This window comes from Aedes albopictus, chromosome 3 (genome assembly GCF_035046485.1).
Source record: "Aedes albopictus strain Foshan chromosome 3, AalbF5, whole genome shotgun sequence".
Taxonomy (NCBI): Eukaryota; Metazoa; Arthropoda; class Insecta; order Diptera; family Culicidae; genus Aedes; species Aedes albopictus.
In genome coordinates, this window is record NC_085138.1 from 389126079 (window position 1) to 389149032 (window position 22954).

At 39.2% G+C, this 22954-nt stretch overlaps 1 long non-coding RNA gene across 2 annotated transcripts in view; it reads left to right on the plus strand.

Annotated features, from left to right (window-relative positions):
* The first annotated feature begins 2552 nt into the window (after positions 1 to 2552).
* LOC134289685 (uncharacterized) overlaps positions 2553 to 22954 on the plus strand; it is a 153694-nt gene continuing 133292 nt past the window's right edge. The window contains exons 1-2 of one of the 2 annotated variants that reach the window (XR_009998617.1): positions 2553 to 3240; positions 6165 to 6424. This is a non-coding gene — a long non-coding RNA (uncharacterized LOC134289685). The remainder of the gene's footprint in view (positions 3241 to 6164; positions 6425 to 22954) is intronic. The other variant, XR_009998616.1, reaches the window with a different exon arrangement.

A 22954-nucleotide genomic window follows, 5' to 3' on the forward strand; every position in this document is an offset into this window, starting at 1 on the left:
CGGGTACGTGGAAGGAATCGACGGAACGAATGGTTCGACGAAGAGTGCAGAACGGTTTTGGAGGAGATAAACGCAGCACGGGCAGTTATGCTGCAGCAAGGTGCCCGGCAGAAATGGAACGTTACAAACAGAAGCGGTAACAGCAGATCCGCTTTTTTTGAGAGAAAAAGCGCCGCCTGAAAGAAATGGAGTGCGAAGAAATGGAACTGCTGTGCCGTCCCCAAGAAACACGGAAGTTCTACAAGAAGTTCAACGCATCCCACAACGGCTTCGTACCGTGAGCCGAAATATGTAGGGATAAGGATAGAAGCCAATCGACGGACAAGTGTGAGGTGATCAAAAGGTGGAAGCAGCACTTCGATAAGCACCTGAATGGCGTGGAGAACGTAGGAACGGAAGACCACGGCAACGGAGGAAACGACGATGCTAATGCAGCAGAGGACGGATGAGCCATTTCCCACGCTGAGAGAAGTTAAGAATGCCATTCACCAGCTCAAAACCAAAAAAGGAGCTGGTAAGGTTGATATCGCAGCTGAACTCATCAAGATGGGTCCAGGAAAGTTGACCACCTGTCTGCACCGGGTGGTAGTCAGGATTTAGGAAACCGAACAGCTACCGGATGAATGGAAGGAAGGGGTAATCTGTCCCATTCACAAGAAAGGCGACCATTTGGATTGTGAGAACTTCAGGGCGATAACTATTTTGAATGCTGCCTACAAAGTATTATCCCTGATCATCTTCCGTCGTCTGTCACCTAAAACGAATGCGTTCGTGGGAAGTTATCAAGCCGGCTTCACCGACGGCCGGTCGACAACGAATCAGATCTTCACCGTACGGCAAATCCTTCAGAAATGCCGTGAATACCAGGTCCCAACGCATCATCTGTTCATCGACTTCAAAGCGGCATACGACAGTATCGACCGCGCTGAGCTATGGAGAATCATGGACGAAAACGGCTTTCCTGGGAAGCTGACTAGACCATAGGTTCCCAAACTTTCAGGTCACGTGACCCCCTTTTGCCAGCAGACGTAGTTTTCGCGACCCCCATAGATTTCCTCATTTGTTGTCTATTACAGTAAAATATTTTACTGTCCCTCGCGACCCCCTGGATGAAGGTCGGCGACCCCCCTGGGGGGTCGCGACCCACAGTTTGGGAAACCATGTACTAGACTGATTAAAGCAACGATGGACGGTGTGCAAAACTGCGTAAGGGTTTCGGGTGAACTATCCAGTTCATTGGAATCTCGCCGGGGACTGCGACAAGGTGATGGACCCTCATGCCTACTCTTCAACATCGCTCTGGAAGATGTGATGCGACGAGCCGGGCTCAACAGCCGGGGAACGATTTTCACAAAATCCGGACAATTTGTGTGCTTTGCGGACGACATGGACATTATTGCAAGAACATTTGGAATGGTGGCAGAGCTGTACACCCGCCTTAAACGCGAAGCAGCAAAGGTCGGACTGCTGGTGAATGCGGCTAAGACAAAGTACATGCTGGTAGGCGGAATCAAACACGACCGGGTCCGTCTAGGTAGTAATGTGACGATAGACGGAGATACCTTGGAGGTGGTGGAGAAGTTCGTCTACTTTGGATCCTTACTGACGGCTGACAACAATGCTAGCCCTGAAATACGAAGGTGCATCATCAGTGGAAGTCGTGCCTACTGTGGACTCCAGAAGAAGCTGCGGTCTGAAAAGATTCATCCATGCACCAAGTAGACCATGTAAAAGATGCTGATCCTGGTGGTCCTCTACGGATGCGAGACATGGGCCATGCTCGAGGTGAACCTGCATGCACTCGGGAGTTTTCGAGCGACGCGTGTTATGGACGAACTGCAGCGGAGTGCACGAGAATGGTGTTTGGCAGAGAAGGAAGAACCACGAGCTTACTGCGCTTTACAGAGAACCCAGCGTCTAGAAGGTGGCCAAAGTCGGAAGGAAACGGTGGGCAGAGCATGATGAAAGAATACCGGACAACAACCCTGCAAAGCTGGTGTTTGTAAGAGATCTGGGTGGTACAAAAAATCTGGAGGGCTGCGTGCAAGGTTGGTGGACTAGGTTTTGAAAGATCTGGCAAATGTAGGACACAGCCAAGGATGGAGAACCACGAACCGAGTGCTGTGGTGAGGAATTGTCGATTCAGTTTGACGTAGGACTTAATAAATCAAATGATGCCAGAAGTTGCAAACGCGGACTGTTGTTACAGTTTTTTTCATCACAATTATAAATGTTTCATCGTTCCAACTGCAACATCGCGCATTCAAAATTTATTTCAAGCGATACTAGCGCCAAAATTTCTTTTGCGTCCGGTAATCTTTGGATCTCGAAGAGTGCTATCAAAATACTCTCCAAATTATTTTCACAACTCTGAGATTTTCTCGAAAACTCTCGTGTTGCTCTTTCTCATGTCCACCACATGCTGTCAATTGAGCTTCAAACTACAAACTCTCCCATATTTGTCAATACTACCCTCACTGTTCCGGAAAATCCAACCCACTCAGAGAAGCAACACCGAACGATGGAGGAAAATCTCACTCCCCATTGGAGAGTCCATAATCTCGGGTCGGGTGTGTTGTTGATTTCCTTCGCATCCACCCGACCAGCAGGAGCAGCTGACGACGACGATGATGGGGGGTGCGATGGGAACCTAACGTGAGGGGGCGGGAAGTTTCCTGCTGCCTGCCCAAGCACACACAATCCTTGGCCGTGTGCTTGGGAGCTTGGCGCTTGGTGCTGCCGACTGCCGAGCTCAAGGATTTAGTACAACTTTAACTTCGGTCGCGTCGTGTCACGGAATTCTTTCGCGCGTTGGAGGACCTCTCGGTGTGTTCGTCGGGCCCGTTTTTGAACGTTTTGTGGGAAATTGCGGAAAATTGTTCCACACACACGGAGTGGTGCGAGTACGATCGTACACGCGTGAGTTTATCGCGCGTAGATACGGAGGTAGCTTGGGAGCACCCAAGCTGCGAAAAAATCATTCGGTGTGTGATTTAGCCTTGGGGCTGTGGGGGGCTGAGTTGTTTTGAGTTGGTGTGGTTGAGGGTGGTTTTGAGAAGGGGGAGCCCTAATCGAGTTCTCGTTAGCGATACATACCTTTTTGACGAGTTAAGGAACTGCCTTTCGGAGTGGAGGTGATGTTTTGCGGCGAACAACATGGGCAGGAGTGATTGCTGTTGGTACCTTCGACGCGTATGAATTTAATGAATAAGGGATATTTGGTTGGCTTCCGGCGTTGGGGTATGTTAAGCGAAGGCAGTAGATTCGATGTACCCATAGAATGCTCAGATCATACCATCACGAACTGAAAAGCGATTTATTGGAAATGAAACAATTTTTCTCATAAAGGAATTATTATTTCAAAATTTCTTCATTTGATCTATTTTAAGAAAATAAAGTTAAAAAAACTGGTATTGCCTACCGAAAAATAACAGGTTTCATTATTATCGTCAATCCAAAGAAGGTCATTTTACATCAGTGACGTAAGTTTTAATTGCTTGATGTAAATGATTGAAAAGGTAAAAAAAAACAATGTTTTCAGACTGTTCACTGTTCACTATTTCTGGATTAAATTCAGCGTAAAATCGTGCACCCATGTAATTATAAATCCCTTCCGGTTATATGAACATTCTCGAAAACTTACATGATGTTCTTGAAGTTTTATATGACGTAAATACACAAAAATATATGTGTATAAAATTCTCTACGTGCATGATTTCACACTGAATTTTACATGGGAATTTCAACGGTGTTTTCAATATAGTTCTGAAAGATGTAAAATTACATCTGTGATGTTCAAGTTTACATCTTTTTAATGCTTTTATGTCTATTTCAGGAAAGCTTAAATAATGTGATGTTTTAAGCAGAATTTTAGTTGTCAGATTTTTTTTTTGTAAATTTACATGTTTATATTTATATGTTAGTGTTACAAAAATGTAAATTTGCAGAAAGTGAATCCTGCATAGATAATTATGGCACAATTGAGCAAATTAGTTGAAAAAATATTATCCTACCATTCACATTTCCCAAGTAGCCACAAGGCAGTATTATTCACATTGCGTGCTAATATAGTGCTATTGTAGAACCAACGTGCTCTATATTGGCCGAGTTAAAGCTCTATTAGCTTAAAAAATAAAGAAAAAATGTAGTGCTTATGGTTACTGGGAATGTTCAAGGATTGAAATTTTGTGGTAAATGGAATGTTTTCTCATTACTGAAAATTTATAAAATTGAGTTGTAAATTGTCTCATTTCCAATTTTGCTTTGTCAATTTCTCCTGGTACGCGTTATCCAATGAACTGTCGCAAAACATCTGAAGCCCATAGAAATGTCGAATTCAGTGCTCTGGTGCGTGTTAGTTCAAAGTCTCGAGGGGTATTTCCGACAAAACACGTGAAAACGCTTCGTGGAGAAAAACATCAAGCGGAGAAAAACTCTCGAATAGCCTGTTTGTCCAATTTACGCTCAAAGGATAAAAAAACGAAAAACCTTCGGCTGACGTTAAAGTTTGCTCGAGATAATTTACATGCCGTTTGGAATGAATAAGTGAAACGAAATAAAAATGGTAATATCATCAACATAAACACAGGCCAAACCGTGTGCCGTGCCGTGGAGAGGAGCTTGAGCTTTCCAGTGCCACTCTAGAGCGAAATTGAAAACCATTTCACCGTCCGTCCGCTTTCGACTGTGGATACGCGCGCGAAGTATGCTCCGAGGGATGGTGCACGAAGCGAAAACATGCTCTAGAATTTCACAAGAGGAAGAAAAAGAAGCAGAACAAGAAAAAATGGAACCGTGAGAATAAGTGATCTGGGTCGGAACCGGCTAGTGGACGTCCTGTTCCTTCGGTGGTATCCCGGGTTGAAAAGAATCATGGAAATACAGTACATAACGGTGCTGAAATGTAACATACTATTGCTCACAGTTGCTTTTATGGTATTTTTTTTTTTTTTTATTATAGAGGTTTTAAACCTAGGTTCATTCGCCTCTTTTATGGTAATTAAAAAGTAACGAAATATACCGTTTTCTGTTAGGAATGTAATCCGCACCAAAACAATGAAATGTTAATTGTAATACCACAGAAGTAAATTACGTTACTGCAAATTCAACAGTTACGATGTACGATATTTTTCACAACTATAAATTGTATTGTAAGTATATGGCTTATGGTTGTTTAATTGGATTGGATGTATTTTTCAATGCTTATTCACGAACAAACAGTTATACAACTATAAACAGTATGATGATTAAAATTTTGTAAAATTTCAGAAAAAAAAACTTAACATCTTAAATATGGTTACCATCTATGTTAACGTACATAACCGTAAATACCTTTTATATTGTGACCGTATTAAACAACGAAATTATTTAACCATACAGCAAAACGTGTTGCTTCAATATTCATTTTCAGTTTTTACGATACAGAGTATCGTTAATCATTTTCACTTTATAAAAACTATATAATGTATAGTTTTATGCATGTTGGTGCAATTTTGGAACAGGTTTTATGATACGTTCAATCGTTACCGTTTGCCATATTGTAGTTTGATTAGTTTTTTATTGCAATCACAACTGTATCCACCACGGTACCACAACAGTACGACATACTATATTTCTATGGTTATTTCCCACTAGGGATCCCACCCCACGGAGGACGTAAGCTAAAGTTTTACTTGCAAAGTTTTGTGTGGCACGGAATTAAAAGTGTGACTTGTCGGCACACTCAGAGCTTCCTCGGTCAAACCACGCAAATGAATAAGAAATGAAGTGCCATCAAGGGAGACGAGAAGGTCGCATCTTCCATTCCAAAGGGCAACGTGGTCCATTTAGTTCCATTACCTAGTACCAGCCGCCAGTAGTAGAGCGAACCCAGGAAATAGAGCAGAACTTTCAAGCGAAATGTCACACCGGGATTGAAGAGCGGCGTGGAGTCGGAGTCGAAGTGAGTGAGTGAGCGACGATGATAAATTGAGTTGTTGATTGCCGAGAAAGTGATATCGAAAGATGTTGCCGGGAAGAAATCACAGGCTCACAGTGCAATGACGACGACGACGACGACCGACGAGAAAATCCTACTAATGGTGATGATGAAGAAGATGATGCTCGGACGGTAATGGGGGCGGCTGTTATCGATCGTCTTTTTTCCTTCTCTCCCCAATCTCTAGTCACAGTGTGAATTGTTGCGTAGCTGCTGTTTCTTGAAGAGTTTGTGTACAAGTTGTTGAGCCTCTGGCTCCAGGAAGAAAAAAGAAGAGGAGTAAACCGGTGTTCGACGGGTTGTTTGTTGCCGAAAAAAAAAGGGTGTGAAAGTTTCACAGACCAAAAGTACAAAGAAGCGCACCGGAACGGAACGAATCCCACGTTTTTAGGATGATGTGTGACGGCAGTTTACCGGCAGTTTCCTGTTGCTGATAGCGCTGAAAAGGTTTGTTATTTTCGAATCATTGAATTTTGACTGTAAGGGATGGGTGACGTTGCGTTAAATTTCTTCATTCGAGAGTTTCGTGGAAACTCGAGTGCTGGAAGGTGACATGATTGGCAAATCGATCGGAAAATGTTGTGTTTCCTAGTGTTTTTTTTTCACTTCAGGCATAAGTTTGATCTTCATCATTGATTTGCTGTTTTCTGATGATGATGAAATTATTCCGAATGAACAGTTTCATGATCAAACAAGCATTATTTACATATTTACAACTTTAATTTTATGGTGACTGTCAAATCCGGCTACACTTACTGTTTAAACAGATATGGGTCGATTTGGGAGTGCTGATTGTCGGTAAAAACAGATGTAGTCCTACGTCAATAATGCTGAACATTAGACTGAGTCAATATTTATTTAGTTAAAGTCGTTTTACTCCGCTCTCTCTTGAACACAAATCAGAAACAGAGCAAATCTTAAAGAAGATTTTCAAATCGTTCGCGAATTATAGCTTACCCAACCAACCAAAAGTTCCGCTTCCCATGACAAAATGCACATTTAAGTTCCGCGAAGTTCAGATAAAGTTCCCAATGGAACTTTCTGGATGCTTAAGAGGCTAACGATGAGCCTTGCTGGAACTTCGGTCACAAGTTTCGGCAAGGTTCATTGTTAGCCTCTTAAGCAGCCAGAAAGTTCCATTCGGAACTTTATCTGAACTTCGCGGAACTTTAAAGCTGCTTAAGATGCTCGGAACTTTGTCGGAACTTTCAAGTTCATAGAAGTTCAGCTCGATAGCATAGTGTTTCAATGAAGATTAAATTTATTTCTTTTACAGAAAACAACTGCTTAAGCATACACGAATAAAGACAAATATGAATTTATCAAATTAATGAATACTGGGCTTGAGCAAAACAAAATGCCGTCCATCGGATTCGAACCGATGGTCGCTGTGTGACCCCTACCCTACGCTCTACCACAGTATGTACTACAGTTGCGATTGAGTGAACAGCAGGTAAAGTCTTACTTGAACCGATTTTCTGTCTGCAGTTAGTTTTTTCTCATTTGTACAGTAGTGAAGTTAGCTTGACTTTGTCAAGTGTCTTCAGCAGCGCAGCGGCAAGTCGGCAGGCCATCACGCAGGAGGATCCAGTTCAAATCTACATAGCAGCGACATGTGTGAAAAAATATAATTATCAGGAGCAATTTCCAGACATGAATCACAAACCCACCAACAACAGGGTGGGGTTGTGATTCTAAAAAACACATTTTTGTTTCTGCATGAATTTTGTCAAATTTCTATCAGAAGCTGCTTAGAAGGCTACCCAGCGTGCTAATGTGAACTTTCAAGTTCCAAAATTACTTAAAAATGAATTGGAGATTTTGGCTTTCTCAGTCTAGGGAATCCAAACGATTAAATTGGCATTGCCCGACGTTTCGGCCTAATTTATTTGGCCTTTTTCAAGGGTAAAGCTGTCTATCGTTTTTTGTTATAATTTATAACTAGTGCCACAGTTTCTTTTGGAGCTTCTTGTAGCATTTCTAAACATATGAATTATTGCAAAAATTCGCCTAAAATCCATATGTTTAGAAATGCTACAAGAAGCTCCAAAAGAAACTGTGGCACTAGTTATAAATTATAACAAAAAACGGTAGACAGCTTTACCCTTGAAAAAGGCCAAATAAATTAGGCCGAAACGTCGGGCAATGCCAATTTAATCGTTTGGATTCCCTAGACTGAGAAAGCCAAAATCTCCAAAACATTAAACTTCCAGTCGAAAATCTTACGCAAACTTAAAAATGAAGCTGCTTAGAAGGCTAATGAGCAACCTCGAACAAGCTGCTTAGCTTATAAAGTACCCTTTTATCTGAACTCTTGGTTACTTGGGTAAGGCCTTTATTTGCGTAGTTGACGTCACTAAAATATAGTAGAAAAAGTAATGGCCCCCTTGTGGGATACCAGATGGAGCCAGAAACTCATTTGATACGGAGCCTTCGACGGTGAAAAAGCGGTATAGGTGACATCCGTTTGAGCTCTCCCTGCAAAGCTTTCCGCAATGTACGAGGAAAGACACAAGAGGGTAGTCGAGGTTATTCTGCCTGAGATGTACCCATGTTGATCGTCACTCAGATACTGTTTACAGTGGGCGAGAACTGGGTCTATAACCATAAGTTCAAACAGCTTGGAGATTGCGCACAGTGATGTGATACCACGGTAGTTACAGACGTTACTTCGGTTACCTTTCTTGTGAACGGGAAACATAACGGTGGTTTTCCAAACCAACCAACGGGAATTAGAACAATGATGGAGTGGTACGTGATCTCCCTGCTGGATAGGAGGTAGCATCAGCTGCGGCGATCGAATTGCTTCTGTGAAAAGTGATTAGGTCGAAACGTCACGCAAAAAAACGATATTGTTTTATTCGTTCACCGAGAAATGTCATCAAAAAAGATATATCGAACAATGATCGTCGAGTGTGAGGACTAATGAAGAATGATGATTCACATGTTTGATCAATTGGACAGGAGCAGTGGAGTAACCGGGCGACATTTCGAGAACTCACGAAATGTTGCACACTATGTATCTCAATCGTCATTGTTCATAACTCTAGCATAGAAAATCTTTTTGGTAGCGATGAGAACGCCGCCATCAGTTGATTTGCGACTGTCTCAAGGTCCACGATCGCAGTGACAAACTTAGTATTCCGTACCAAAAATCTGCCCAGACAGAGGTCTTGAGTCTAACCTCGTTTTGGTTAGAACGATGATGTCGTAACACCCATCGTAGATCACGAGAAGGTATTTGTCCACGTCACTATTGATTCCTCCATCGCACACTGGAGTAACAGGGTCCAATTCATGGCCAAAAAGTTTTAACACGTTTTTATGGTGTATTAAGTATGTACTAGCGATAAAATTGTGAATTCAGATATTGAGGAAGCATTTTGGATTATAAATAGCCATATTAATCCACTTTGACCAAGCCCACTCATGGGCTCAATCAAGCGTTTTAACGTTAACTAGAGCCCCGAACAAAGAAGCGAACCGCACCGGTCGCTGCTAAGTAGGGCTCGAAAGCGAAAAGTTTACGTACGGTTCGTAGCAGGGCTTAGAATATAGAGACTCGCAAAGTACGGTCTCTATCCGTAGGCTCGTGCGCTCTCTCGCGTTTAGACCAAGCCCACTCGTGGGCTTAACACTACACACGCAACAGCATGTCGTTAACGATTTTTAATTTCGTTATCCACCCATTTTCGCACCGGTCGGTCATTTCCATGTGAGTAAAATAATGATCGGTCGCCTTTCCGCACCGGTGGTCTCTATTCTATCCGTACCATCGGTTTTTTGCACTTCCGTAAATCATCGCAATATTTTGTTTATTTCTATGGTGTTATTGCAAATCTTATTCAGTATAATAATCTGTGCTCATATTTTGAAAGAAGGGGTTTTGGATAAGACTGAAAACTGTTAGTAAAAATTGAACTCAAATAAATAAGTCCCTTGAAGATTTGTACCAGTTTTGGTGCGTTTAAAGATATTATTTTCCCAATAATGTATGATTGTATTTAATCTCGGAATTCAAGCAATCTTTTTTTAAATTATGTGTTTGTTGCTTACTGTATGACTTGTGCGTTGAATTTTTATTTAAAATAATATCCATCTCTTCGATATCCATGTTGACTTTCTCGCAAGAAATTTATCTGAATTTGAGATTTTGAGCATCTTTTTTAATAATTAGGTTTATTGAATAATTACATCCCTTGCATTTCCAACACATTTATTACGTAGTTGTCTCCTTTACAACTTCGCGTAGGTCAAAACTCTTGAATCCTGGTCATAGTAGAAGCTGTCTTCTAACAGTCTGCGATAAGTTTGCGCAATCTTTTTTTCATAAACGTGTATTTTAACATTAGCTAATTCTATACTCAGTCACAACCTTTTAGTTACAAAGCATCAATCGGAAATCTTAATATATATTGCGATATTTTATATATGTACTGGTATATGAATATTTTGTTGGAAGCAGATTTTATGCGCTTGAAGTAGACTGCGTATTTGTGAAAGTACATAATGAGCCCACTCTCTTTTTTTGGCACTTCATACAACATTTGTTGTATTTTAACATCCAACACTTGCTTTTTCTATAACGAAGAACCTACAATATGACAGTCCTGCATACCGCCCATTTTAATTGATGAAACTTGGCAGCTCGACTTCAGTTTTTTAGATTTTTATCGGTATGATTAAAGTTTGTTTTTACAAAAAAAAAAATAACTGTAGTGTTTTTATCTGAGAGAGAGGAGACAGCTCACTGACAGCCACGATGTTGACATGTCTTCTTCTTACTTCTTTTTACAACTTTGTGGGCCGCACAATGGTTTGAAAATATATTATTGGCCAAAAATGATTTGCATATTGAGTTCGTTGCGACAGAGCATGGAAAATAAATGGATTCGTTGCGCTGGTCGAGGAAAATTGATCATTGATATTTTATCTTTTATAATTACAACAAACGGAGCGAAATTTTAATAAGATCTTTTGGATATTTGGCCACTCCACACCATCAATGTGCGATTTTCAGCTCGGTTCGCGGTGACAGGTCCTCCTTGACATTAAGTAGCACGCAATCGAAGCCAGCTGTCTCCTCTCTCTCAGGTTTTTATGATATCTGAATTGAGTTAGGTACAGTCAAAGCATCTTTGAAAAATCATAACTACTCAAATCTAATCTTATACATACGCAGCCAGTACGCGGAATCACCCTGGAAAGCAATCGTGTTACTTTTCTTGTCAATATTGATGCTTGCAACATATCAGGACACATAGGGTAAGAAATCAAACTTTGAACTAGTCAAATTGTAATCTTAATTTGAACCATTTCAAAATTCATTAAAACGACGTACTTTTTAGGCAAATATTGTCCCCAAAAAGATATTAAACAGCTTTCCGTAATATAACCTGATAACATGGACTTTAAAAGCATTGAAAAAAGCGTTTTTGTCATGGAAAACAGGCAATTGAAAAATCACTGTGATTTCATCCCATTTCCCCCCAGAGAAAGCACATTTTTGGTGCACTCGTACAGCTCATACATTGTATCACACGCAATATGTGAACACGTCAAATGAAAGCTTATTTATCGTAGAATTGACAAACTGAATCATATTCCGCATTATTTGTCATAAAATTATCAAATTTAAGTAATTCTTACATGGAGAATGTTATCTTAAGTTGAACCATTTGTAATCTTAATTTCAACTCTCAGATTTCAACTAGTAAACGGGGGCGAGCTTCCAGTGTTGGCCGGTAGAATGCGCTAGTGGTTGTTTTGTTTACGCTTGGGGGATGAAAAATTCAAAATTTTGTTTCCAAGTTCCTGAAGAGTTTAGAACATTCTTAGTTGAAATTCCACTGCCTAATGAAAAATAGTTATGGGAATAAGCAGATACATGTGTTTTTCTATTGTTCAGCACGAAATTGGCTGTTGTGGGAGATGCTCGAGCTGCTGCTGCCAGTAGTTCAAATTAAGATTAAAATTGGTTCAAATTATGATTATGATGGTTCAAATTAAGATTAAAATCACTGTTGACGAATAATCGAATTTTTCAATGAAATTCGGTGTAAATACAAACGTTTTAGCACTTACAAGAAAGCTTATACCCGTGGCTTTCATGTACATAAGATTTTGCCGTAGTAAATTATTTCCATGTGGGAGAAAAAATCACTCAAAATTTGCGCTACTTCGGAAAGCCGCTATTTAGTTCAACTTTTGATTACCTACCCTACATCAAAGCGGCCAGGTATATTGCGTTGTATTTACGCGCAAAGTGTTCTTCGAAATACTTGGAGTACAGAATATTTTCTTTCGGCAAGGTACTTCTCGAATTTACAGGGGAGGAAGGATGCGTATACCAAACGATCCAGATTACATGTTGATGAATATGTTTTAAATATATAAGAATGTGTATAATAGAGCTATGAATAAAAAATGTGTAATATTGGAAAAATCTCCCCTATTGTTGGGTTGTTTTTCTAAATAATGTCGAACCTCCAATTCTGTATGACCGGTGTTATTCACATGGGATTGTCGTAGATTTTTTTTCTGCTTTCTCCTATTGTTTCTACAAGGGTTAAGTTACTCATTTCGCACACTTTCTTCCTAATGTCTCGTTTATTTAATTTATATTTTCAAATTTATATTTAATAAACCACCCACTGACGACCACTTATTTTTAAAAAAAGCAATCAAACCAAGGGGTGTGGCCTATTATCTCGAGTGTGTCAAGAGTTAACGCAATACTTTCTTCGGCAAAGTTTTAGGGCTTGATAAGATCTACCATTTAGAACTTTGGTTCATATGATTAGTTGGCAATTTGGCCGCTAGAGGGACCATCAACAGTTTGATGCTAAATTGCACTACTGGAACCATATCAGGTTGTCAAGCAAACGTTACGGTATGCGACAGCTCAAGATTCTGATAATTTGGAAGGATAGTGTCTTCGGGAAAGTTGTTGGGTACGCCAATAACTTACTGACGATGAGTTGCGAAGTTCGAAATTCCTCCACTGGGCGGTGCTAGTGAGCAAGTCAATTTTCAAAACCTCATATCTCAGAATCCCGATAACTTAGAAAGTTGGTGTCTTTGGCAAAGTTGATCAGTATGACATAAACTTAAATAAAAATAAACACTTGTTTCGCAATTCTGCCACTAGGCGGCGCTAGTGAACATGCAAATTTTAGAAATCTCATAACTCAGAATCTTGATAACTTAGAAAGTTGGTGTTTTCGGCAAAGTTGATCAGTATGACATAAACTTACATAAAAATAAACATTTGTTTCGCAATTCTGCCACTAGGCGGCGTTTACCGGGTTTATTTGTCTTTTTTCGACTTTTTTGGCGGTTTTTCGGCTTGGCAAAACTAGTGTCGCTCCCCCCGATAACTTAGAAAGTTGGTGTCTTTGGAGAAGTTGATCAGAGTGACATAAACTTACATAAAAATAAACACTTGTTTCGCAATTCTGCCACTAGGCGGCGCTAGTGAACATACAAATTTTAGAAATCTCATAGCTCAGAATCCTGATAACTTAGAAAGTTGGTGTCTTCGGCAAAGTTGGTCAGTATGGCATAAACTTACAAAAAAATAAACACTTCTTTCGCAATTCTATCACTAGGCGGCGCTAGTGAGCATGTAAATTTTCAAAACCTCATATCTCAGAATCTCGATAACTTAGAAAGTTGGTATCTTTGGAAAAGTTGATCAGAGTGACATAAACTTACATAAAAATAAACACTTGTTTCGCAATTCTGCCACTAGGTGGCGCTAGTGAACATGCAAATTTTAGAAATCTCATAGCTCAGAATCCTGATAACTTAGAAAGTTGGTGTCTTCGGCAAAGTTGATCAGTATGACATAGACTTGCACAAAATGGGACACTTGTGTCAGAATTGTGCCTCTAAGGTGGCACCAGTAATTACGCAAATTTTGAAAATTTCATAGCTCAGAATTCTGCAATCTTGGAGAGACTGTATTCTTCATTGATGAGATACTTGGTTTGAAATTCTACCCCTCGGCAGCATGCATATTTTATCAGTTGTATACCTTGATGTCAGTCGGTCTCGAAAGGAATTCTACGTGGAATTTTTAAGAGTGAGCCAGCTGAAACTACTAGACGAATTGAAAGAATTAAAAAATTAAAGAATTGCGAAACAATTGTTTATTTTTATGTATGTTTATGTCATACTGATCAACTTTGCCAAAGACACCATCTTTCTAAGTTATCGGAGAGAGCGACACTAGTTTTGCTAAGCCGAAAACCCCCCAAAAAAGTCGAAAAAAAAAACGAAGAAAGAGCAATAAACGCCGCCTAGTGGCAGAATTTTGAAAGAAGTGTTTATTTTTATGTAAGTTTATGTCATACTGATCAACTTTGCCGAAGACACCAACTTCCTAAATTATCAGGATTCTGAGCTATGAGATTTCTAAAATTTGCAAGCTCACTAGCGCCTCCTAGTGGCAGAATTTTGAAACAAGTCTTTATTTTCATGTATGTTTATGTCATACTGATCAAGTTTGCCGAAAACACCAACTTCCTAAGTTCTCAGGATTCTGAGCTTTGAGATTTTTAAAATTTGCAAGTTCACTAGCGCCTCCTAGTGGCACAATTTTAAAACAAGTGTTTATTTTTATGTAAGTTCATGTCATTCTGATCAGCTTTTCCGAAGACACCAACTTTATAAGTTATCGGGGGGAGCGACACTAGTTTTGCCAAGCCGAAAAACCACCAAAAAATCGAAAAAAGATGAAAAAAAACCGGTAAACGCCGCCTAGTGGCAGAATTGCGAAACAAATGTTTTATTTTTATGTAAGTTTATGTCATACTGATCAACTTTGCCGAAAACACCAACTTCCTAAATTATCAGGATTCTGAGCAATGAGATTTCTAAAATTTGCAAGCTCACTAGCGCCTCCTAGTGGCAGAACATTGAAACAAGTGTTTATTTTTAGGTAAGTTTATGTCACTCTGATCAACTTTTCCAAAGACACCAACTTTCTTAGTTATCTAGGGAGCGACACTAGTTTTGCCAAGCCGAAAAACCGCCAAAAAAGTCGAAAAAAGACGAAAAAACCGGTAAACTCCGCCTAGGGGCTGTCCATACACCACGTGGTCATGAGGGGGGGGGGGGGGGTGGGTTTCGGCCAATGACCATTTTGTATGGAAGAAAAAAAAATTGTATGGACTAATGACCACGCGGGGGGGGGGGGTTGAGAAGTCCCAAAAAAATGACCACGTGGTTTATGGACAGCCCCCTAGTGGCAGAATTGCGAAACAAATGTTTATTTTTATGTAAGTTTATGTCATACTGATCAACTTTGCCGAAAACACCAACTTCCTAAGTTATCAGAATTCTGAGCTATGAGATTTCTAAAATTTGCAAGCTCACTAGCGCCTCCTAGTGGCAGAATTTTGAAACAAGTGTTTATTTTTATGTAAGTTTATGTCATACTGATCAACTTTGCCGAAGACACCAACTTTCTAAATTATCAGGATTCTGAGCTATGAGATTTCTAAAATTAGCATGTTCACTAGCGCCACCTAGTGGCAGAATTACGAAACAAGTGTTGATTTTTATGTAAGTTTATGTCATACTGATCAACTTTGCCAAAGATACCAACTTTCTAAGTTATCGGGATTCTGAGATATGAGGTTTTGAAAATTTACTTGCTCACTAGCGCCGCCCAGTGGAGGAATTTCGAACTCGCAACTCATCGTCAGTAAGTTATTGGCATACCCAACAACTTTCCCGAAGACACTATCCTTCCAAATTATCAGGGTCTTGAGCTGTCGCATATCGTAACGTTTGCTTGACAACCTGATATGGTTTCTGTAGTGCAATTTCGCATCAAATTGTTGATTGTCCCTCTAGCGGCCAAATTGCCAACTAATCATAGGAACCAAAGTTCTAAATGGTAGATCTTATCAAGCCCTAAAACTTTGCCAAAGAAAGTATTGCGTTAACTAGTTAATAAACATATTGGCGAAATGCAACAAACTTGCAACCATCATACGGACCAGACACCAGCATCCAGGAAATCTCAGCATTGATATCGAGACCACCATCGTCGAGCATTTGATAAACAATCCCACGGAGGACCATACGCAGTGCATCAGAGTGCAGATAAAATAATCAAAGATCATCATCTTTTAGTTTCACCAAACAGATATCGATCCCACGCTCACAGATTATAAATACCGTTAGGCTAAGATCATTTGTCAGTTCCTTCAGAAGATTGAATAAAGACGGAGCACAAGCTCCTAAGAAATATTTTTTTTTAAGAATCTCTTAAGTGAGAAAAATTACTGGCGCCCGAATAGGGACCAGGAGTCAAAGTGCAAGTATCAAGTGAAGTGTTTAAAGTGCCACGAGATCAAACTTAGCTGATTCACAGCGTTAGAGCCCCGTGAACGCTAAGTTGCGTAGAACAACGCACCAGGAAGTGTGAACCGTTAGAAGTATCACATTCCTGCGCTTCATTTGAGAACATCACCCGGATCGCAGCTAGCAGCCGCACGGACAACGCGCCACCAGTAGCTGGAGCAGCTGACAACTCGCTCTCTGTGAAAAGGACCAACGCGACCGTGCCGAGAAGGGGATAATACACGACTTCTGGTGCCGACCCAACGATCTCGACTACACCCGGTAGTGTTGGGAACAATAGGATTCGATAACCGACTGGACAAGCGCCCCCACGGATCCCGCAGTTTCTTGGTGTCCCCAGGAAATGTCCAGGATTATATTGTAAGTAATACTAATCAAATTTTATTGCAGGTAAAAAAGAAAAAAAGTGTAAAGTGAAAAGTGTATTATTAAGTAATTCCACTACATAACATCACCGCGTAACGTAATACTAATTGAGTGCGTAGTTATTTAATACGAAGTTCTGAAAACGAATTACAGAGTGAAAGTTTGTGCGCGCGTGTGTATTTAATAAAGCAGATATCAAAATGGAACAAATCGTTGACCAAATACGAGCATTAACAACAAGACTTGCAACTCTTGAGGCAAGCGCTCAAACTAATCAGGAGGATTATTCCGATCCTCCACTTTATCTCGCACATCCAGACGGAACTCCCGTGAGTCCCGACTCGATCGAAGATATCCCTGACCTTGTTAAAGGATTGCCAATATTCAACGGCGATCCTAATGAACTGAGCATGTTTCTCCAAGACGCGGAAACGTTGGTGGCTTTGTACACACCGAACGCACGAAGCTCCATCGACGATAAAAATAAGTTTTACGTCGTCTGCAAATCTATTCGCCGTAAGATAAAAGACGAGGCAAACGATGCGCTCGTCGCATCTAACGTTAATCTTAACTGGAAAATGATCAAAAGAACTCTCACCACTTACTATGTTGAGAAACGCGATCTACAAACACTAGACTACCAGCTTATGTGTAGTCAACAAAAGGGAGAAACCCTTGAAAAATACTACGACAAAGTGAATCGACAATTGTCCCTCATCGCAAATACAATTTGCATGGATGGAAGGTATAGCCATCCGGAAGCAAAGAAAGCTATGATTGACATGTACAACCGGAAGGCTGTTGACGCATTCATTCGCGGCCTAGATGGCGACATAGGACGGTTCCTTAAGAACTACGAACCTGAGTCACTAGCGAACGCATATTCATACTGCATATCTTTCCAAAATCTGGAATACAGAAAAACAATTACAAATCATAAAATACCGGTGGCCCCTGCTAGACCTCGAAATCTAATTCCACTTCTACCCCCGAAGCCAGTACACTTACAAAGAATCCCAATGAGGCCTAATGTGATCCCTCACATGAACTATTATCCTCCAAGAATGCCATTCAATACAATGCCTCAACAACAACGGAACACTCAACATTATCAACTTCCACCTCCTAGACAACCTTTCATACCACCACCACAACCTCCTCAAGTACAAAGAAATCCATTCAGAGCCCCACCTGCACCAATAGATACAGATGTACAGGGGATAGACAAAATGATCGGGACAGGTAAAATTTTCACTTTCCAAAAAATGTTCAACTAGCTGTAACTTTTCGAAAAGTGCATCGAATATTCTCAAATTTTTACTGTAAGTTCTTCAACTAGTTGTGTATCAGTGGACAAAATTTGGAAAAGATCGGACAATTTTTCTCGAAGTTATAAAGATTTTTGGAAAAGATAAAATTATCCGATAGCCAACTTTGAGCTGTTATACCTCCGGATTCAATGAACCGATTGCAATGAAATTTTGACCATTCATGACTTATATAATGAACTCTGGAAAACATTTGACTTAACTTGTAATTTTTAACAAGCGAAAAAGTTATAGCGATTTTATTTTTTTCACGATTTTTTAGTAAATTGGTCTATTTTTAATATGCATCCCATTACTTTTTCAATTTATTGGCGGCTATGTTGTTACTTTCCTTCAAAACACATTTATATGTAAGTCAATTAGTGGGAAACTAAATGAACTATAATTTGCATCTTGAATTTTGAAACGATATTGATGTTTTGGATAATTCAGTGTTTTATTAGAAAAATAATCTAATCGTTATAATTTTCTTCCGTGTTAAGAATATCAAGTTAGGTCAATGGTTTTTCATAGCTCATTATATAAGTCATTAATGGTCAAAATTTCATTTCCATCGGTTAATTGAATCCGGAGATATAACAGCTCAAAGTTGGCTATCGGATAATTTTAGCTATTTTCAAAAATCTTTATAACTTCGTGGAGAATTGTCCGATCTTTTCCAAATTTTGTCCACTGATACACAACTTGTTGAAGAACTTACAGTAAAAATTTGAAAATATTTGATGCATTTTTCGAAAAGTTACAGCTAATTGAACATTTGTTGAAAAGTGAAAATTTTGCCTGTCCCGATCATTTTGTCTATCCCCTGTATCTATGCGTACAGCAAACGTTAACTACTCTAACAGACCGCAGCTTTCTAACCAGCAACGCCCCCCACTAAAACGCCCGCGATTATATCATGCTTACACCGAGTCCTACCAAAACCCAGATGTTGAGGACCCTGTCAACGAAAGGACAGATTTTGTTCCGTCCGACGATGAAGAATATTATCCCGAGCATACTCAAACCTTCGAACGCTATCTCAGAACAGTAGAAGCGCAAGCAGGTCAACAAAATGAAATTCCAGAAGAAGGGGAAGCAGAGTTAAATTTTTTAGAATGAACTCTGCTTTGCCGTACTTCCTGTACTATGGTGAAGCCGAAAAACCCTTACGAATATTGATCGACACGGGTTCGAATAAAAACTTTATTCACCCGAAATTTGCCAAAATTTCTCACGATGTGAAAAAACCATTCTCTGTTTCTTCTGTTGGTGGAGATTTAAAAATAACTAAGAATTCAATGGGTAAATTTTTCAGGCCTTATTCTGAATTGGACGTGAAATTTTTTCATATGGACAAGTTAAAATCTTTCGATGCAGTCATTGGTCATGATACCCTGAAAGAACTTAAAGCTGTCATTGACACTTCAAAAGAAAAATTAATTTTGGAAGGTAATTTTGTTATTCCCCTACTTCAGTACAAACTGCAAGAAGTTAACAAAATCAATATCCGCAACGAACACCTTGAGGAGCACCAAAAATCTGAACTTGAAAAAATTCTCAAAGATTATCAAGATTTGCTTCAACCCCCCGACGAAAAACTGCCGTTTACCACAAAAATTAAAGCTGATATCCGTACCACTGATGATAACCCAATCTATAGTAAATCTTATCCCTACCCACAGGCATTGAAAACTGAAGTTAATAGGCAAATAGAAAAATTATTGAATGATGGGATTATCAGACCATCTCGGTCTCCCTATAACTCTCCAGTTTGGATTGTGCCGAAAAAGCTGGACGCTTCAAACGAAAGAAAATATAGAATGGTGATTGATTACAGGAAACTGAATTCTAAAACAATTAGCGACAGGTATCCCATACCGGACACCTCCGCTGTGCTTTCAAACTTGGGTGCAAACAATTTTTTTACGACTTTGGATTTAGCCTCGGGCTTCCACCAAATTCCAATGTCAGAAAAAGATATAGAAAAAACAGCTTTTTCAGTTAATAATGGTAAATACGAATTCGTTCGCTTACCATTTGGCTTAAAAAACGCTCCTTCTATTTTCCAACGAGTTATGGATGATATACTCAGAGATCATCTTGGAAAAATATGTTATGTCTATATAGATGACATAATAATATTTGGAAAAACTCTTGACGAGCATCTCAAAAACCTAAAAATTGTATTAGAAACATTGCGAAAAGCAAATTTCAAAATACAGCCCGACAAATGTGAATTTCTAAAGACTGAGGTCGAATTTCTCGGCTTCATTGTTTCAGAAGGTGGTCTAAAGCCAAATATGAACAAAGTAGAATGCATCAGAAAGTACCCAGAACCTAAGAATCTAAAGGATCTACGAGCCTTTTTAGGACTTTCTGGTTACTACCGACGTTTTGTGAAAGACTATGCAAAAATTGCAAAGCCTTTGACAAAACTTTTAAGAGGGGAAGATGGCCACCGCTAAATTTCCAAAAACAATTCTAAAAACTTTTCAATATTTTTGGATGAGGAAGCAAAACAAGCTTTCCAAGTACTGAAAGAAATATTATCTTCGAATGATATATTAGCATTCCCAGATTTTGACAAACCTTTCATACTAACTACAGATGCTTCTGATAAAGCATTGGGAGCCGTTCTATCACAGAACTTCCATGATGGCGAAAGACCAATTACATTTATCTCTCGAACTCTGTCTAAGACAGAAGAAAATTACGCGACAAACGAGAAAGAAATGCTCGCTGTCGTGTGGGCATTACATTCGCTTCGAAATTTTTTTATTTATGGAGCAAAACTTAAAATATTCACTGATCATCTTCCATTAACATTTACTTTATCACCAAAAAATAATAACGCTAAGCTAAAACGTTGGAAAGCATTTTTGGAAGAGCATGATTATGAAATGCATTACAAACCTGGGAAATCCAACGTCGTAGCCGACGCACTATCCCGAATACAAATTAACTCACTAACACCCACACAACATTCTGGCCAAGATGATGACAGCTCCTTTATCCCTTCTACCGAAGCACCAATCAATGTTTTTCGGAATCAACTAATCTTTGTAATAAACGAAAAATCCAGCTACGAACAAAATAGACCTTTCGAAAGATTTCAACGACACATCTTTTCAGAACCACATTTTACAAATGATTTTTTAAAAGATAAACTTAAAGAATATTTGATTCCTGGAATATTAAATGGTATTAAAACAGATGAATCAACCATGGGGATAATGCAAGAGATATACAAGGACAATTTCAATCCAAAAATAATCAGAGCTAGGTTTTCTCAAAAACAAGTGCAAGATATTGAAGACGAAGAGCAGCAACTCGAAGAAATAAAAAATACCCATAATTTTGCTCACCGTAACGCCAAAGAAAATTCTCTCCAATTGATAACAAAGTTTTACTTTCCCGGAATGAGTAAAATGATTCAAAACTTATGTAAAAACTTGTGAAATATGCAAGATGGAAAAATACGATCGAAACCCACAAAAATATATACCAGTGAAAACCCCTATTCCAAAATACCCCAGCGAAATTGTACACATTGATATATTTCTATATAATGCAAATCATTTATTCATATCATCCTTATGCAAATTTTCCAAATTCCTCAAAATGAAACCCATTAAATCAAAATCCATAGCTGACGTAAAAAATGTGCTACTCGAACTATTATATGATTGGGATGTACCCTCACAAATAGTCATTGATAATGAAAGTTCTTTCGTCTCCAACGTAGTTGAACAGCAAATCAAAAACTTGGGGATTCAAATATTTAAAACTCCCGTTCATAGGTCAGAAACAAATGGACAGGTAGAGAGATGCCATTCAACAATAAGGGAAATAGCTAGGTGCATAAAAGCACTCAACCCCGTTATTACAGTTAACCTTCTTATACAAGAGGCAGTTCACAAATACAACACCATACATTCATTCACAAAGCAAACTCCCAAGATCATTTACACCAGAGACAACCCGGACAACTTACCTTATAATGAGTTTTGCAACCAAAGAAATAAGAATAATGCTAAAATACTCGAGCTATTCAAAACCAAGGAAGAAAAGATGCCAAATGACAAATACCAAATTTACGAACCAAATTCATACGCATACGAGAAAGCATGCACAAATAATAAAAGAAAAAGTAGATATAACATGATAATTATAAAGGAAGAACATGATACTTATGTTATCGATTCCAACAATAGAAAGATTCATAAAACTAATTTAAGAAAGTGTAACAATAAAACATAACTAATATATCCCTCTTTATTCATTTCAGACTCGCCCTCTGCGTGTCGCTGGCATATTGCAACATTCAAATTCACGACCTTTCGAATAACCCATTGGCCATCATTCCCTTAGGAAAAGCAAAAGTCAGAGTAGGCTATATTAGAATTGTACATCCCATTGACTTAATACAAATAGGCAATACGATCTCAAATGTTAATCAAGAAATTCAATCTCATCCATCAACAAGCCCATTATATGAACTCATGCAAATAAAAAATCAAAAATTATACGAAACTTTTATGAAATTAAAACCATTTCTAAGAAGAGCAAAGCGTTGGGATACGATAGGTACTGTATGGAAATGGGTCGCAGGCAATCCAGACGCTGAAGACCTACGCATCATCAATGCCACCATGAACTCACTCATCACGCAAAACAACAAACAGGTCATGATCAACCAGGCGATCAGTAAACGCATTCAGGAGGTAACCGATATCACAAATCAGGTGCTAACTATGGAGAAAGAATTGTTGCTTAACAACTCGCTGGAGATAAACCATCTTATAATTTTGTCCAACCTCGATTCCATTCAGGATCAAATAGAAACCCTCGAAGAAGCTATTTTAATGGCAAAACACGGAATCCCTAGCAGCAAGCTTCTTTCCATGCGGGATTTCAATACCAT